The sequence below is a fragment of the Sminthopsis crassicaudata genome, chromosome 4 (assembly GCF_048593235.1).
Source record: "Sminthopsis crassicaudata isolate SCR6 chromosome 4, ASM4859323v1, whole genome shotgun sequence".
Taxonomy (NCBI): domain Eukaryota; kingdom Metazoa; phylum Chordata; class Mammalia; order Dasyuromorphia; family Dasyuridae; genus Sminthopsis; species Sminthopsis crassicaudata.
The window spans coordinates 135,528,680-135,543,120 of NC_133620.1; the positions used below are offsets into that span (position 1 = coordinate 135,528,680).

The 14,441-nt window shown below is 34.2% G+C and overlaps 1 long non-coding RNA gene across 2 annotated transcripts in view; it reads left to right on the forward strand.

The window, feature by feature from the left end:
- The first annotated feature begins 728 nt into the window (after positions 1–728).
- LOC141541136 (uncharacterized) overlaps positions 729–14,441 on the forward strand; it is a 206,947-nt gene continuing 193,234 nt past the window's right edge. For both annotated transcript variants that reach the window (XR_012481663.1, XR_012481664.1), the window contains exon 1: positions 729–834. This is a non-coding gene — a long non-coding RNA (uncharacterized LOC141541136). The remainder of the gene's footprint in view (positions 835–14,441) is intronic.

Sequence of the window (14,441 nt, forward strand, 5' to 3'; positions counted from 1 at the left end):
TAGGCAGCATAAGTCATATTACGTCTATTTTGCAGAAAAAGGAAACTGATATTATAAGGGGGTTAAATGAATTGACTGCCTCTGTAAGTGGCTAAAGTAGAATTTGCACTCAGATCTTTCTGGATTCCAAGTCTAGCACTTTTTACATGAGGACATGACTGTGGCCTATCCCAGGGTCAGCGAACTATGAACCAAAAGCCAAATTCAGCTCACTGCCTGTTTTTACATGGTCTCATGTTCTAAAATAAAATTTTATTGTATTCTTAGTTTGGGGGTACACAAAAACAGGCTTTGGGGATGATTTGGATGTGGTTTGCTTACATCTAGTCTATTCTCCTTGCAATAATTTTGCTCCCATCTGTATCTTCACCAGGGCCTGCCTTTAACTAAATTGTGATTTGAGCCATATTTCTTTGGAGTTGCAAGTTGGATCCTTTTTAAAATATCTTTTTTTCCATTCTTTCTTGACAGGTCTGTAACTAGAAATTTTGATTCTGGTGGCAAGCTGTAGTCTCAGGGCAAGTAGCAAAAATAGACCTTTAAATCTACTTTGTAATTCAGGTTGTGAGAATTATATAAGAAATCATGAAGACAAATTCAATTGAGTGGGAGGGACTAATTAGTTGTACCACAGTGGCCCACAGATGGGTTTTATTAACAATAATGTACACCACCTGGTAGTTTCTTATTTTAACTAATTATTCCTATTACAATCAGGAAGGCAGTATGGCAAAATGGATAGAGAGCTGTTTTTCAAGATGACCTGCATTCAAGGCTGGCTTCTAACATACTGACCCTCCTCAGTCATCCAACCTCTTAGTATCCTAGAAAAAGGTAGTTACTTTCACTGCTAAAGTGAGTTCCCCATATGAATGAATCCACAGATTCAGTTCCAATCTTAGGCAATTGGGTGGTATAGTAGCTAGAGTATAGAATTGTCTGGTAGGAGTATTTGCCTTGATCACTTACTGTGAACTTACTATAGAGGTACACGGCTCACTTTCCTTATCTGTAAAATGGGGGTAATAATAGCACTTATGTTCCAGAGTTTCTATGAGGATAAAATTATATTTCTGCTTTGAAAATCTTAAAATTCTAATTTAAAAATACTAGCTATTTTTTTCTTTTAATAGTCAATGTTAAGGTCAGTTGCTGAAGGAGAATGCTTTAAAATTTTTGCCTCCCAAATTTAGGAATGGCAGCACAAAACCTGGTTATCTCACCCTAGCTATGATCCAACTTGGAGACATCGATACACTCTCATTCCCAACTGATTTAGATATTCGTTGAGCTCATACTATATATTTTTGGTATTAAAACTTGTTCTTAGAAAAGGAGGTGACAAACTCATCTGTACTGCAGTATAAGAAAGCAATTGATAAGATTTAATGTATCACTATCTTCAGGACTATTTACATCTCAATGGGAGATGAAAAATTATGTTATTGAATCCAATGAATAAGAAATTTATTGTGAAATTTCAAATATCATGCAACAAATGGTAAAGACATTTTTAAAGAGATAAGGGTGACCCTAAAAATCAAATCACCTAATCCATCTTCCTGTTAAGATTGTACCTAATCATTCATATTAAGCATATAATGTAAAAATGTACCAGAAGAAAAACTGAGTATTCAATGTTATATTTGATCTTTATAGTGAAATGAAGATTTTTCAATTTAAAAGCAAATGCTTCATTTCAAAAGGTTGAAAATTATGATACTCAATTGTTTAAATTTAAAGTACTGGGTTAAAAAAGGATTTGTTGTATTGGGCCTAAAGCATTTTTCTTTAGTTCCATATTAGCTTGATAGTAACACTTGATTTTTCTGTAATCAGCTGGGAATGGGGTGTATCCATAAATAAGTTTTTCAAGATAAGAATCAAGTTTGCTCCTTTAAGGACCGAAATATTTTCTAAAGATGTGTTAAGACCATGACTTCTTAAAAAGAGTATTATGTTGTGGAAATATGTATAGAAGAATTACACACATTGAACTAATATTGAATTACTTGCTGTCTAGGGGAGGGGTGAGGAGAAGAGAGAGAAAAAATTTGGAACACAAGGTTTTGCAAGGGTGCATGTTGAAAACTCTCTGCATATATTTTGGAAATGAAAAGCTATTATTTTTAAAAAGAGCATTATGAATATTATAGAATATTTTCTTGATGGTTAATGGAAATAATTATGAATATTAATTAGTGATTCAGGTAGGCTATCACCTTCTGCTGTATTCTAAAATTATTGTGAAAAGAACAGAGATGTGCTGGCAAATATTTAACAACCAGATCTACAAATAAACACTTTAAAATGGGATCTGCATTAGTAGCATTTGATTCATCATTTTCTTAAAGTCCAGACAATCCATAAACAATAAATCAAGGCCTGATTTGTAGCATTTCCCCATTTCTGAGGTATAATATTCTCACTGAATATTTATAAATCAGCTCTTGCTCCAACACATCCCAGTTTATAGATAAGACTATTTGTCTCGAAATTAAATGATCCCAGATTGATAACCTTATGTTTGTTTTATACAATTGTTCTATGTTCTCCTTTATTTGTACCTATCACATATTCTTTAAGAATTAAAAAATCATTTTCAACTTACATACAAAAAAACCAAAAAGATTATTTCTTTGTACATAGTGCAACTTAAGGAGAGAATTCAACATAAAACTATGGATTTCCATTTCAGATTTTTTTTAAAGTAAACAAACTTATGTTATAAAGACCACGCATTGTTTTCAAAGCTACTCTGCTTTTCTGTGCTTCTAGTTTCTTTTGTTCAATGCTGTATATATTTAATTTCCCCCTCTCCCTCCCTACCTTGCCTTAGAGGAGGTTACAGTTTAACACAAATATGTATGCATGTTCATGTGTCTGTGCATATGAATATAATACACAAAGCAATATTGTACATACTTCTATTTATCAGTTCCTCTTCTGGAGGTAGGTAGAATCTTCTTTTACAAATCCTTTGTGATTAGTTTGAATATTTATGATACTCAAGATGAATTAATTATTAAAAGCTGTTCTTAGGACAATATTTCTGTTATTATGTGTGACATTCTTTTGGTACTGCTCATTTCACTTTTCATTATTTCATGCAAGTCTTTCTATGTTTTTCTAAAATCAACCAGCTCATCATTTCTTATAGCACAGTTGTATTCCATCATAATCATGCATCATAACTTGGATAACCATTCCCCAACTGAAGGGTTGCTATCATTTTAGCCAATATGAAAGATATAAGATGATATCTCAAAGTTCTTTTATTTTTCATTTTTAACCAGCCTTGATTTAGAGCATTTTTATGTGACTATATATATATATGCTATTAATTGTTCTTGCTCACAATATGCTTACTTCTATCAGTCTGATTTCCTCTTCCTAATTTAATATTTTTCTTTAATGTGGTCTGGATAACCCAGTTACCATGGTTTTTAAGAGTTAAAACTAGAATAAAAGTAACTAGACTCTCTGTGATGGGGTCCTGAGAAACCCAGCTAGGAATAAAATGTTTGAAGTTTCACAAAAAAGATTTTGAGCAGACAAAGAGATGTCACAGAATTCTTTTTTCTTCTTGTTGTTATTTCTAGATTCTCATCTGTATTCTATATATCCAAGGATATCAGAAAATTACCATTGTAGAAGTGAGGTATATCACAATGCATTTTTCTTGCTGTGTCCTAGGGAAGACTTATTTGAGTCCTGGATAGGGCATGTCACTAAAATAATACTATAGTAGTGGCAGGAGATTGAAGTGGAAATGGAATGAATAATAGAAAGTCTCAGGGGATTTTTGTTTGATCTCATACTGTCTTATTGTAACCCACAGGTGTCACTGTGGAATAAAGTTTGGCTGGACACTTATTCTTTTTCTTTTCTTTTAATTATTTTTATTTTTACTCCCTCCTTTGATAGGAATTTGGAAAGGAGATTCCTCTCATTTCACACATTTCTCCTCTTATAGGGTAGCTTTGTGCATGTGACTTTCTCTCGCTTGGAAGTTAGAGATTTGCTTGAGGTGCTTCTTGTCTGAGTAGCCACATTTGGTGGCTCACTCTTTTTGAGCCCAAGTGTGAAAAGAAAGCCTCAGATCAAGTTTAAATTTTGCTTCTTGAGAAAGCTATTTTTTGTTGTTCAGACATTTTCCAGTTGTGTCAGATTCTCCATGATTCCATTCGGGGTTTTCTTGGCAAAGATATTGCAGTGATTTGCCATTTCCTTTTCCAGATCATTTTGCAGATAAGGAAACTGAGGCAAAATATAGTTACATGCATGGCAGCTAGGTGTCAAAGTAAAAAGAGCACAGGCTTTGAAGTCAGGAGGACCTAGGTTCAAATATGGCTTCAGACACTTGACACTTATTAGCTGTTTGATGCTGGGCTAATTTTTAAATCCCAATTGCCTCTCTCCTTTCCTCCCCCCAATAGGATTAAGTGACTCATTGAGGGTCATTCAGTTATTAAGAGTTTGAGGCTATAGATGAACATAGGAAGATGAGTCTTTTTGATTCCAGGCTCTATGCACTGAACTACCAAGCTACCTCAAGAAAAGATATTAAAGGTTATTAGTAAAAACAATAACTACATGGTTCTCTAACATATATAGCTCTGGAGTTCCCAAATTAGAATCAAATCCTCACCATTAAGATAGGGATACTGATATCTTTCATTTTTTCCCTTTCCCAGATAGAATAAATAGAGACATTCAATGAAAGGCATTTAGAACCAATCTTAGATTTTTAGATGAAACAGAATCAGCTTAAATAGCTTAAAGAAACAGTGAGAAAAATCCTATAGAAGCATCCATTAGAAAATAGGCATGATGGGAGGGGGAGAGGGAATTGAAGAAACTAAAACCTTTTAGAGCTTTCTTTAGTTCTTAAAGGGAGAATTATAATTGGCAGCTTGGAGTCTTGAGTTTTTTTCTCCATAGAGTGAAAACTGTGCCTTTTTCCAACAACTACTTTGTTCTAATGCTGCAGCACTTGCTGTAAAATGCCAGGTGCTTTTGCCACTGCTACTGACTTTCCTCTCCTCTCTGACTCTTTCCTAAAAACAGACTTTCTTCCCTGCTCTCTTGTGGAACAATTCCTGTGCTCCTAATCTGACTGAAGGATCCAGTCTCTCAGGGCTGAGAGGGAATACAGGCCTTCCAGGACTACAAATCCCAGCACAACTTTCCAAATTATTTCCTCTGCCCAAAGGGAAGTCTCTTTGAAATCCATCTGCTGTTGAACCATAAATCTTTAGGTCATTGTTGAAACCTTTGCAAAAGCTTGGGACAATGGACAATTTGATGGAACAGAGAATATATATGAAGTCTTTGTTCATATCCTTATTATCTATCACTATATGGGTGAAAAGCCTTGTGTTATATGGGGAAAGGAAACTGCAGAGACTGATGGTCAAAGGATATCAAATGGATAAATTGGAGATGAATTAATTATATGCAGTGATGTATTGATAAATATTTAACAAAAGAAAAAAATATAATATACTTTTTAGTTTGATTTGCATGTTAACATTTTCTCTTACTTTCTTAAGCCTAGACAATCAACAAAATAACAAATTAAGCCCCAATTTGTAGCATTTCTTATTTCTGAGATGTTAATACTCAGAACATTCAACAATCGGCTCTCAGGAGCCAACATTAACTAATTCTAGCTCATTCCTAGATGAATCGGAGTAGTTCAAAAGGCTATTGGGTTAATGAAGGGCCAACACTTATGGAATCAGCTGTAATGCTTGAGTAGAAAGGAAAGTTTTGTGAATGTCTCTCTCTCTCTCTTTCCTCCATCATCTCCCTCCCTCCATCATCTCCATCTCTATGTCTGGACCAGGTGATGGAGACATTCTCCACAGTAAGAAGAGTCAGGGAGAGAAGTTAATGACGAATACAATGTCTATTGATTAACTTCAGATCTTCTCATGATTGATTTAAGCACTTAAAGTCTTAATGAATTCAAAGACTGCACACTCCAAATCCAGGCCTCTTTTCTATCACACTCTTCTTTTTCAATGTGGCCATAACCAAAGTCTATTTATCTTGTATAAGTTGTAGAGCTAGTTAGTTCTTATAAGTTCTTATAAGAAACAAAATATCTTACCAAAAAGTCACTGATGAATGAAGGAAAGATTTATTTTACATTCTTGCAAGAATGGGTGCCTAGGTGAGTAGACATACCTTTGAAACTCTAAAGGCAGCATTTTATTTCCTGTCCTGAAGCACAAGTCCTTCCCCTGATGTTCCATTAATTGGATGTTACAAAAGTTACATGACATGACTTTACCCCTCATTACAAAGCCAGTTCTTGCCCCAAAGGGGCTTCCATTCTAGAAAGGGGAAGCTAATAAAGGAGGGCTAAAGGCAAAGAACAAAAGATTCTTTTCAAATCTCTGATCACAAAAGAGCTTACATTCTTTTGGGAAAAGGTAACTTCTACCCTTGATTATTTTTTGATGTCCTTATGTGTTTCAGTTTTCTAATTTGTTTTATTTCTCCAATTTGATTTTCATAACTGGAAACCAAATAAATGCCCATCCATTTTTCACAGTGCCTCTCTGCTACCTGCTGTGGGAAAAGGAGTTTCCTCACCTAGCATTCCCTATACTTAGGGAATCAAAACCAAATCAGACTTCAACATCTTTGCATTTACTTGTCTGTGAATATATATTGTATTTCCTTACTAGAATGTAAGTTTGCTGAGGGCAGAAACTGTTTTTTTTTTTTTTTTTTTGTCTTCTTGCCCCAGAGACAGTACAGTGCTAGATAAGACACTTAAGGAAGTCTTTAGAGTTGAATTCAGTTGTTATTTTTAGATGGTAAAAAGGGACAGATATGAAGAAAAAGAAGAAATATAGGAAGATTCACATAATGAAGGTAAAAAAATAACAATAATAGCAACAAATGCAGAAAAATACACAGAAAAAACATATTTAGAAGGCTTTGGAAATAAGATATTTTTGTTGCTATTTTGTTTAATTAATATTTAAAAATATAAACTATGGAGTTTATGGTTTTAATAATTTAAAAAAAATTGGCTGTATTTGTTTTTGGTGATACTAAGTTTAGAATAAATAATGGCAATTTAAAATTCACTCAGTTTTTTTCAAATTTAAAATATTTTATTTCAAGAACAAACAAATTATGGACAGGTTGCTGTACTTAAGATAAAAATGCAATATGGCACGTTTGGTATGGAGACATGAACTTGAGTAAGGAAGGGTGATTGCTTGAATTAGTAACAATGGTGAAAACTGATCTTCTGGAGCACTATCTTTTGGTCTATTTGCTTTTTTAGGAGGTCAGTGCTGTCTCTGGGAAAGCTGCTTACAAACAGTGAGCTGCTCACTTTTGTTTTCACCACCAAGTGACAGGGATGCCAACACATTTCCCTTTAAAGGGGAATCTCTTTAGGCACAGAGAGCGTGGGGGAGAAACATATATTCCAATGCATCCCAATCTCTTGTTGTGGTAGAGAAAGCCTTAAGGAAAATCTCTCTGAACTGAGTTTTTTGTTTCTTTCCAGCTACTCATTCTATAACTGTCTCAATCATTTTTACTAAAATGTTTTCTTGAGACTTGCTGGTGACCCTCTGACCAAATCCAATGATTTTTTTCTCTTCAGTTTTTGCTAGAGTTGATTAAGTTCCATTTTTTTCGATATTCTCTTCTCCCTTGATTTCCAAGATGCTCAATTCCTCCATGTCTCCCAACTCTTGACAATTGCTCACTATTTTCTTCTTTAATCTCATTCAAAAAATGAAAGCAAACGAACCTATATCTCCCTATTTTGAGCAGGTTGGAAGTGGAGAGCCTGATCTCACTACTGATGATCTTAGACTACCTTCCTGATTTCTACCTTGTCTGGTTCACCCCTTTCTTAACAAACTTGATATGCACACACATAAACATATATACACACATATTACATGTGTAAAGCATATATTTGCAAGCTTTAAAGTACTGTGTTTTTTGTTGATGTTGTCAACCCTTGCCCAGAGTCACAAATTTAGTAACTGTCTGAGGTCATAATTGAGGACATGAAGATGAATGTTCCTGATTTCAGGCTTGATACTCTATCTACTATGCCACCTAGATGCCTGCTATATGTTTTAGCTACGATTTGCATTACATTCATTTGTAATTTTGCAAAAAAAATGATTAAATAGTCCATATACTTTGACCAGGCAATCTCATCATTGAGCATATACAAGGTCAGGATGGTAAATGCTTGATCGTATGCAAGGAAAAGAAAATGTACCTATGGCACACTTGTAAATTTAATGTGCATTAACATTTTCTCATCATTTTCTTAAATTTAGGCAATCAACAAAAATGATAAATCAAGCCCTGATTTTTAGTGTTTGCTCATTTCTAAGGTGTAAATGCTCTCACTGAAAATTTAACAATTTGGCTCTTTTGAGCTGATATGAGCTGACTGGAACAACACACTCTTGGGTATATCCCCTCAAGAAATCAAAAACAAAAATAATGATCCAATATATACCAAAATATTCATAGCAGCACTCTTTGTGATAGCAAAGAACTGTAATCAAAGTAGGAACTGACTGATTGGGGAATGTCTATAAAAACTTATATTAATGTGTCAGAGTATTATTGTGTAGTAAATTATGAATATCAGGAAATCAGAGATGTGAATTGATATAGAACAGATTAAAATTGAGGTAATAATACAACAATAGTTATAACAATGTAAATAAAAGGCTTACTAAAAGGAAGTTGAACTTGGAGTAATAGAAAATTTTATGAAGATCATAAAGATCACAAATCTAGAGCTGGAAGGGGATTCCAGAAGCTAATAAGCCCAACTTCTTCATTTTATTCAGATGGGGAGGAAGAGGAAGGGAACTTTTTATGTTCTTACCCAGAGCTGTCATCTCAGTAACAGTGTGCTGAAATTACCAGTCTCTGATTTTTGATACTCCTTGTCACTCCCAACCGGTTTACTAGCTCAGTTGAATAGATCTTCAATAAATCAAAGGCGGATAGCTTTAAGGGACCTTTGAGGGCATTTAGTTTAACTTCCCTTCCTTTGTTAAACAAAGAACTGAGAAATGAAAGTAGCTAAGTGTCTCAATGGATGCTATATGTTTTTGCTATTATTATTATTATTGTATTCATTTGTAATTTTGCAAAAAGGCGATCAAATTGTCCATATAATTTGACCAGGTAATCTTATCATTGGGCATATGCAAGGGTGTCATGGTAAATGTTCGACAGTATGCTAGGAAAAAAGCTGTATGCTTGTGATATGATTGATGTAGGCACCTAATGTTGGGGTTCAGTCATGTGAAGAATTCACAATGGTTATTCTCTTTGCCAAAAGACAGGTTTTTTTAGGAGAAAAAGTTACACCAAAATGAAGGGATGCAATAGACATGGATAGTAAATGGAATGGTAAACATGAAAGAGATTTGGGAATGCAATAGGGTTACTAAGAAAAGGAATTTGGAAGAATCCATTGAAGGAATATGCCATGAAGTGAGGTACTCCACTGATTGGCAGGTTATATTCATAGAGGAATTTAGCATCCTGAAAAGTATTAATTAGCTATGAGGAGAAAGACACCATGAGACAGAACCCATGATGGGCTAAACCAAAAAGAATTTGGCAAAGATGTCATGGACCACAGGCAGATTTATAGGGGAAATTTAACCTCAGGTATTTGACATAACTTGGATTTCTGTCTGAACACAGCAAGGTAAGGCAACCCATAATCTCCACAGAAGATGGACTATAATATTGAACCAATCCACATTCCCTGATTGTCTCGGGGAATAATTTTATCAGTACTTCAGGTTCTTTCTGCTAATCCCACCCTAACCCAGGACTTCACCACTTGGAGTCAGGAAGACTTAAGTGTGAATCTGGCTTAGATATCAGATGCATGATTTTGGATAAAGCATTGTCTTTTACCTGTCTGCCTCAGAATGTGGAATAATGATTGCCAGTAATAGGTCCCAACACAAACCTCACTTGCTCTTTATTTGGATTTTGATAGCTTAGAGTGATTGTAAATAGCAATTGTTTCTTTTCTGGCCAAAACTTCTGAGGGTCTTCCCTTGGCTGTTGATTCTTTTGTGCAGGCCAAGTAGACCATTGTTTACATCATTCTTATCTAGACAGAAACTACTGAATGGGTGTTGTCTCAGACAAACTGGGATCTGGGAAAAACCTAATCATCATAATCAACTATGACAGACTTAGCTTTTCATAGCAATACAGTGATCCAAGACAATTCCAATAGACTTGGGATGGAAAATGTCATCCACTTCAGAGAAAGAAATGGAGACTGAATGTCAATCAAAGCATATTAATTTCACTTTTTTCTTTTTCTTGATTTTTTTTTCCCTTGTTCTAATTTTTTTTCACAACATGACTAATATGGAAATATGTTTAAAATGATTGAAGATATATATGTGTGTGTGTGTATATATATATATGTATATGTGCATATATGTATACGTATATATGTATACGTATATATGTATACGCATATATGTATACATATATATGTATACGTATATATGTATACGTGCATACATGTACACGTGTATGTATGTACACGTGTATGCATGTACACGTGTATGCATGTACACGTGTATGTATGTACACGTGTGTATGTATGTACACGTGTGTATGTATGTACGTATAGGTATGTACGTATAGGTATGTACGTATATGTATGTATGTATATGTATATATGTATATGTATATATGTATATATGTGTATATATATATATATGTATACGTGTATATATGTATACGTGTATATATGTATACGTGTATATATATATATATATATATATATATATATATATAAAACTCATATCATATTGCTTGCTGTCTTGGGGAGGGAGGAGGTAAAGGAGAAAGGGAGAACAAAATTTGGAACTCAAAATCTTCCAAAAATGAATGTTGAAAACTATTTTTACATATAACTGGAAAAAATACTATTACATGAAAACAAAAAAAGACCTTATATTAAAAAGGCCAAGGTCTCCCATTGCATTTTGGGTCATTGCCAGTCGTCCTGACCTATGTCTTGCCATTGGACTCTGGAGGAGAGAATGAGGCTGATGACTTTGCATAATTCTGCCTCACTTAAATCCAATTCATTTGCCAATCAAGACATTATTCTCATGATGTCATTGGTCTTCTTCCAAAATAAAAGATGAACAACAAACTGCCTTTCAGGGTTGTTGTAAGGATCAAATGAGATAATAGTGAAGTGCTTTGTAAACCTTAAAATATATAAATGTTAGCTATTATCATACTACTCCTCCTGTTATGTTTCTTCTATTTAGTTTAGCTATGGAGTTTTCCTAAAAGTAACTTTTATTTGGTATTGGTAAACAGTGAAGTGGAAGACAAAATTATAATCCTATCACTGGTTTTTCTAGTCATCAAGAACCTTTCTTTTTTTATATTTTAGCATCTTCATCTGTAAAATGGGGATAAGCATAATGATAGATGATTTTGCATGATTTGCATTAAACTGGAGGGATATTAGGATATTATCTAAGAATGCTGAAGAGATTTTCTAAGCCTCTGAAGGATAGTTGGTGATAAAATGGGGAACTCTGAATTTAAGTTCACCACACTGCATGGTAGCTTTGGGCAGGAGTTCTCAGACATCCTTTTTCTTTGAATTCTGTCCTATTCTCTGGCTATCTCTCATTCATTATTGCACTTTCCTGCTTTGTGCAGTCTCTCAGGTTTTCCTGAGAAGGAGCTGCTATTCCCCAGGGAGGAAAGTGCATTTTGCCAGCTACAGTATTAAATTGCAGAATTCCAAGGGGATTAACACAGCCAAACTGAGGGACAGAATGAACCAAAGTGTCACAAAGTAAATATTTCACATTTCATGTTAATTCATATCCTAAAACAAGTGTGAAGAATTGGGATTAAGTGAGAAACTTACATTTGGGGGATTCAAGTCAATTTTGTGCAAGGTTAAATTTGAAAAAATGTTTTGCTTTGGCCCTCCCTTTTCCTCTCCAATCCTCTCCAGTCTGTTCATGTATAGGTGACTTTCCAATGACATCAATAAAGATTTCAAATAAGGAGAAATTATGTGTCAAAAGAGAATAAGTCAAAGGTGAATTGATTGTCCTTCACTTCCTGAGTTTTGTGGCTAGTACTAAAAATCAGGAATTTTTGGAGCAACAAAAACATAGGATCTGATTTCACCTGGAAAAAAAAAAGGCAGGGGACTAGGTATGAATGAACAGTCAATAAATACAGTATCTCTAGACTGACTAAATATGTAAATATGTCTCTCTCTCTCTCTTTTATTTTTTTTGAGAACAGGAACTATACTTGGTATGATGCTTTCTACCTAGTAAGCTTTTAATATATAATTTTTCATTTCTCTTTTATTCTTTCTTTCCTCCTTTCACATCCTCACTTCCTCCCGTCTTTTTTTCCTTCCATATTCTTACCCCCAAATCTCTAAATTGGCCAAAAACAAAAATTCAATAAGCTTTTTATCAGTTATTCTAATGTTTGCAGTATTTACAATATTTATCATGAATTACCCTTCATATAGACTATGTTCCATTTAAGCTCAGCTACTTTCTGTTCCCTCATTTTATCCTGCTGTCTTCTTCTTTCATGAATTCACATAGACCCTGCTCCTTGTATTCAAACATGCCACTATTGATACTTTTTCTTCCTTCAATGTCTAGCTCAGGTGTCATCAAGAAACAATTTTTAATGGTTCCAGATGGAAGTGACTTTTCTCTTCTCAGGTTTTTGTTTGTTCGTTTTTAGCATTTTGTTTGGATTTTTCTCTTGACTCTATTCCATTACCATTTTATATCTATTTACTACATTGTCCCTCAGATTGGAATGTGCTTAAGCTAGACAGTGATTATATTTATCTTATCCTCTATGTAATTTAGCATAGTTTCTTTTTATTCTTTTTTTAAAAAGTTAATTAATTAATTAAATTTTTTCCCTGAGGCTTTGGTTAAGTGACTTGCCCAGGGTCACACAGCTAGGAAGTAATGGTAAGTGTCTGAGACCACATTTTAACTTGGGTCCTCCTGAATTCAAGGCTGGTGCTCTATCCACTGCACCACCTAGCTGCCCCGAAGTTAATTTATTTTTAATGGCAGGATACAAAATAAATCCACATAAATCCTCAGCATTTTTATATATTACCAACACAATCCAACAGCAAGAGATACAAAGAGAAATTCCATTCAAAATAACAGTCGATAGTATAAAATATTTGGGGATATATCTACCAAAAGAGAGTCAGGAATTATATGAGCAAAATTACAAAACACTTGCCACAAAAATAAAGTCAGATTTAAATAATTGGAAAGACATTCAATGCTCTTGGATAGGCCGAGAGAATATAATTAAGATGACAATACTCACTAAACTAATCTATTTATTTAGTGCTACACCAATCAGACTCCCAAGAAATTATTTTAATAACCTAGAAAAAATAACAACAGAATTCATATGGAACAACAAAAGGTTGAGAATTTCAAGGGAAGTAATGAAAAAAAATTAAGTGAAGGTGTTCTAGCTGTACCTGATCTAGAACTATATTATAAAGCAACAGTCACCAAAACCATTTGGTATTGCCTAAGAAATGGACTAGTTGATCAGTGGCATAGGTTAGGTTCACAGGACAAGATAGTGAATAAAAATAGCAATCTAGTGTTTGACAAACCCAAACATCCCAACTTTTGGGATTTGTCATTATTTGACAAAAATTGCTGGGAAAACTGGAAATTAGTATGGCAAAAACTAGGCATGGACCCACATTTAACATCACATACTAAGACAAGATCAAAATGGGTCCAAGATTTAGGCATAAAGAATGAAATCATAAATAAATTGGAGGAACATTGGATGGTTTACCTCTCGGACTTGTGGAGGAGGAAGAGTTTGTGTCCAAGGGAGAACTAGAGATCATTATTGATCACAAAATAGAAAATTTTGATTACACCAAATTAAAAAGTTTCTGCACAAACAAAACTAATGCAAACAAGATTAGAAGGGAAGTAACAAATTGGGAAAACATTTTTACAGTTAAAGGTTCTGATAAAGGCCTCATCTTCAAAATATACAGAGAATTGACTTTAATTTATAAGAAATCAAGCCATTCTCCAATTGATAAAAGGTCAAAGGATATGAACAGACAATTTTCAGATGATGAAATTTAAACTCTTTCCACTCATATGAAAGTGTTCCAAATCACTACTGATCAGAGAAATGCAAATTAAGACAACTCTGAGATATCATTACACACCTGTCAGATTGGCTAAGATGACAGGAACAAATAACGATGAATGTTGGAGGGGCTGTGGGAAAACTGGGACACTGATGCATTGTTGGTGGAGTTGTGAAAGAATCCAACCATTCTGGAGAGTAATCTGGAATTA